Raw genomic sequence first — 5,628 nt, 5'->3', positions numbered from 1 at the left:
ATGTTTGAGTTTCTTACTACTGTGTAAGCCTAATCTTACTGAATACTCTTTGAGGAATCATGGAGAATTCATGTCACAATTGTTTTCTCATAGCTTCATCCATGTTTACATCAGTTTACCCTCTAGAACGTTATCACCTCCCTTACACAGAAACACACATTCACACTTCTCTATATTATATACACATAGACACACAATTCTGGGCTGTATTTGCTCACAAGCTGAATTTTGCAAGTTTTCCGTTTTAGAAAAAAATTGTGAGAAAAAAAGCAGGAAATGACTGTATTGATACTTATGGTGAAAACTCTTAGCATGCTTAGACTAGAAAACCTTCAACAGAGCTGCATAAGAGACAAACTTAGGGGATGTGTCTGCTGAAGGTCTCATTTTATTCTTGCAGTGAAGTCCCTCCCAAAAATGTAAAAGGAACTCATATTGTCCAAAACTGTCACCCTGATTTGCAAAGATTTCAGGCTATTCAGTAAAAATTTCCTAAATTGCACTGAATTCTGATATTTATAAAATGTACAGTCAGCCCTGGCCGGTTGGCTCAGCGGTAGAGCGTCGGCCTAGCGTGCGGAGGACCCGGGTTCGATTCCCGGCCAGGGCACACAGGAGAAGCGCCCATTTGCTTCTCCACCCCTCCGCCGCGCTTTCCTCTCTGTCTCTCTCTTCCCCTCCCGCAGCCGAGGCTCCATTGGAGCAAAGATGGCCCGGGCGCTGGGGATGGCTCTGTGGCCTCTGCCCCAGGCGCTAGAGTGGCTCTGGTCGCAATATGGCGACGCCCAGGATGGGCAGAGCATCGCCTCCTGGTGGGCAGAGTGTCGCCCCCTGGTGGGCGTGCCGGGTGGATCCCGTTCGGGTGCATGCGGGAGTCTGTCTGACTGTCTCTCCCTGTTTCCAGCTTCAGAAAAATGAAAAAAAAAAAAAAATGTACAGTCAAGGTCATAGAGTAATTTGAACTTAAAATAGTAAATAACAAACAATAAACCTCATAAAAACATTTGTCTTATTTTAGATGCCAAACACCTAAATGAATGACATGATTCTTAGCTATTTATTTATCTTCCATGTAGAAAAGTTGTTTGTAAGATAGTAGCCACATTAGAGAATACACAAAAATTTTTTGATAGAAGTTACATCTATTGCAACCATAAAATAAGAGATGAAACAGCCAAGAAAAAAACAATGGCAAGGTTTAACACACAGCAAGCATGTTAATGTATCACTATTATTGCCCTTTGTGCTGCTAATTGCCCACAGCTTGGTGTGTGAAGTTACAGTATTATGAAGAGGTATATTCTTTAGTAAGTATCATTTTACCCCTTGTTGGGGACAAATATTAATTCAGTAAGTCTCCTCTGAGTTTAACAATTTTGTAGGCTTAACTGTGTTGTTTTCATACTTTGAAAATTAGCTTTCCATTCTTTCTGAAGAGCTTCCTCAAAATACAGTTGCCTTTAGAATTTTTTCCTTATGTCATTTGAATAATATTTTCTACAGAGACCACTTCTTTTTTTACACAATTGTTTAATTTGTAAACTATCTCTGAAGAGATCTAATCATCTTTCTCTTTAATTTCTTTCAGAACAATTAAAATCTGAAGAACATTCTGTCATTATCACAGGCTGCATGGAAAAGTATAATTAGAAGAAACAGTAAAATAATAAGAGGTTCATCACACACCCCTTGGATTTTTTTTTTGTTTGTTTCAACACAATGTATGAAGCAGTAGTAAAATCAACTGTGGCACTTCATTATTATAATTTCAAGAAGTTGAGAAGAAAGGAGTAATTATATTCAAGTCTGAAATTTCATGGTCTTTGGCCTGTTCTTTTTTTAATGCAACAACATTTCTCCTTTTTTATACATAAATAATAACTTCAGTTTTTTTTCTTCAAACTCATACCAGGCAGAAGTAAAAAGGAGATTGTTTTTTAATTTTGACATCTAATTTACTGAAAAAAATTACACCACCTTGTTTTCTTCACATGTTACTTAATTAATAGTATCTGCATAAAAATTAATTTATGATAATCATTTCATGTCTACTCAGTTGAACAAATAGTTAAATTCAGGATGATAAAGTGGTGTCTATATCAGGAATTTTGATGAATATTTGAATGTTAATTAGTTTAATTAACTATATTAAAAGAATGAAAAAGCAATATTATATATTTTTTGAACATCGAGAAAATTAAACATTTAAAGATCTCTACCTCATCTTAGTAAATGAAATATATTAGGAAAACTGAGACTGAAAGATAATATCAACAAGATGAAAGCCATATATATATATATATATACATATATATATATATATATACACATATATATATATATACACACACACACACACACACACACACACCCTCACACCCTTAAGGATAACATTATACTTATTTCTAAAAGATTAAATACTTTTTCTTAGGATCAGATAAAAAATAGATAATTTTATCATTTTATTTAATATTATATTTAGAGTATTAGCCAATGGAATATAGCAACATAAAGGCATAAGTTCATATAGATTGAAAAGCAAGCAACAAAACTGTCTTCATGCGTGCATGGCAGTGAAGAAGGAAATATTTTAATGTATCTACAAAATAAGTATTGGAACTAGCATGTAAATCCAGCAAAGTCACAAAATACAAGGCCAATATACAAATAAATGTCTTTCAGGGGTCCTCAAACTTTTTATAAAAACCGCCCACTTTTGCAGTGCTGGTAGACCTGGTCCCTACCGCCCACTAGTGGGCGTTCCAGCTTTCATGACGGGCCAATCGTGGCGCTGTTTGGTTGCACGGTAGGGACCAGGTTGACCAGCACTGCAAAAGTGGGCGGTTTTTATAAAAAGTTTGACGACCCCTGTAATAAATGTCCATGTAACAGCAGTGAAAAATTAGAAATTAAAATTTAATAAGTAAATTATAAAAAAAATGAGTATATATGTCCACCAAAAGATATGTACAAGAATTCTCATAAAAGTCTATGTATAAAAGCAGGATAAAATATATTTTTAGTATGTTCTTTTTTTAAAAAAATAAAATTTTATTTAGAAAATTAACATGGTGACATTGATAAATAAGAGTACATAGGTTTCAGTTAAACATTTCTATAGTATTTGAACTGTCGATTATGTTGCAAACCCAACACCCAAAGTTAAATCATTTTCCATCACTTTTTGTCTCCCTTTAAACCCTTTAATCGACCTTCTCCTCCATCCCCCTCCCCCACATCCCTCCCATAACCACTTTATTTTTATCTATGTCCATGAGTCTCAGTTTAATGTTCCACCAATGTGTGTAATCATACAGTTCTTAGCCTTTTATGATTTACGTATCTCACTCAGTATAATGTTACCAAGGTACATCCATGTTGTCATAAATGTCACTATGTCATCATTTCTTATGGCTGAGTAGTATCCCATTGTATATATGCACCCCTTCTTCTTTTTCCAGTCCTCTATCGAGGAACACTTTGGTCGTTTCCATGTCTTGGCCACTATGAATAATGCTGGAATGAACATGGGGTGCATGTGTCTTTACATACCAATGTTTTTGAGCTTTTGGGGTAGATACTCAGTAGAGGGATTGCTGGGTCATAGGGTAGTTCTATCCTTAATATTTTGAGAAGGCATGCTGATTCCTTCCATAATGGTTGTACTAATTTGAGTTCCCACCAGCACTGAATGAGAGTTTCTTTTTCTCCACAGCCTCTCCAACACTTGTTATTATCCATCTTGTTGTTAATAGACAATTTAACTGGTGTGAGGTGGTATCTCATTGTAGTTTTGATTTGCATTTCTCAAATATCTAGTGAAGATGAGCATCTTTTCGTGTATCTGTTGGCCAATTATATGTCCTCTCCCCATTTTTTTAACTGGAATATTTGCTTGTTTGTTGCTTAGCTTTGTGAGTTCTTAGTAAGTTTTGTATATTAACTTCTTATCAGAGCTATTGTTAGCAAATATTATCTCGCATTTAGTTGACTGCCTATTTGTTTTGTTGTCAGTTTATTTTGCTGTGCAGAAGCTTTTTAGTTTGATACAGTCTAATTCATTTACTTTTGCCTTTTCTTCCCTTGCTTTTGGAGTAAAATTTATAAAATGTTCTCAAAGGCCAAGGTCCATGAGTTTAGTACCTATGTTTTTTTTATGTAATATATTGTTTTGGATCTTATATTTAGGTATTTGTTCCATTTTGAATTAATTTTTGTACAGGGAGACACACTGTAGTCAAGTTTCATTCTTTTGTGCATGGCTTTTCAATTTTTTCATCAACACTTACTGAAGAGGCTTTATTTTCTTCATTGTTTGTTTTTGGCTACTTAGTCAAAGATGATTTGTCCATGTATATGTGGTTTTATTTCTGAGCTTTAAATTCTGTTCCATTAGTCTGTATGTCTGTTTTTCTGCCAATATCATGCTGTATTGATTATCATGGCTCTACAGTAGAATTTGAAGTCAAATAGTGTCATACCTCTGGCTACATTCTTTTTTCTCAGGATTGCTTTGGCTATTCAGAGTCTTTTATAGTTCCATACAAACCTGGTAATTCTTTGTTCTATTTCTTTAAAAAATGACATTGAGATTTTGATAAGAATTGCATTAAATTTGTATATTGCTTTGGGTAATATGGCAATTTAAACTATGTTGATTCTTTCAATCCATGAACATGGAATATTTTTCTTTCTTTTCTTTTTATTTTTTTTAATTATTTGTGTGTGTGACAGAGACAGAGAGAGGGACAGATAGGGACAGACAGAAAAGAAGGAAGAGAGATGAGAAGCATCAGTTCTTTACTGTGGCAACTTAGCTGTTCATTGATTGCTTTCACATATGTGCCTTGACTGGGGGGGGGGTCACTGCAGAGGAAGTGACCCCTTGCTCAAGCTAGCAACCTTGGGCTCAAGCTGGTGAGCATTCCTCAAACCAGATGAGCCCATGTTCAAGCTGGCAACCTCGAGGTTTTGAACCTAGGTCCTCTGCGTCTCAGTCTGAGGCTCTATCCACTGCACCACCACCTGATTAGGCAATATGGAATATTTTTCCATTTCATTGTGACTTTTTCAATTTCTTTCAATAATGTTCTGTAGTTCTAAGTATAGAGGTCCTTCACCTCCTTTGTTAAGTTTCTTCCTAAGTATTTTTTGTCTTGTTGCAATTGTAAATGTAATTGTTCTCTTGAGTTCACTTGCCAATATTTCATTGTTGGTGTATAGGAAAGCAATTAACTTTTGTATATTCATTTTGTATCCTGTGACTTCACTGTATCGGTTTATTTTTTCTAACAGTATTTTGGTTGAATCTTTGGGGTTTTCTATAAACAGGATAATGTTATCTGCAAAAAGTGATACATTTATTCTTCTTTCTCAATATGAATGCTTTTTATTTTTGTCTCTTACCTGATTGCTCTGGCTAAAACTTCCAGAACTATGTTGAATAAGAGTGAAGAAAGTAGGTAGCCTTGTCTTGTTCCTGATTTAAAAAAAAAAAAAAAAACCTTCATTTTTTTTCATATTTAGTATGATATTTACTGATGGTTTGTCATATATGGCTTTTATTATGTTGAGATACTGTCCTTCTATTTTGATTTTAGTGAGTATTTTAAACATAAAGGGATGTTG

This window comes from Saccopteryx leptura, chromosome X (assembly GCF_036850995.1).
Source record: "Saccopteryx leptura isolate mSacLep1 chromosome X, mSacLep1_pri_phased_curated, whole genome shotgun sequence".
NCBI classification, from domain to species: Eukaryota; Metazoa; Chordata; class Mammalia; order Chiroptera; family Emballonuridae; genus Saccopteryx; species Saccopteryx leptura.
Note: the sequence above shows the minus strand (reverse complement) of the source record.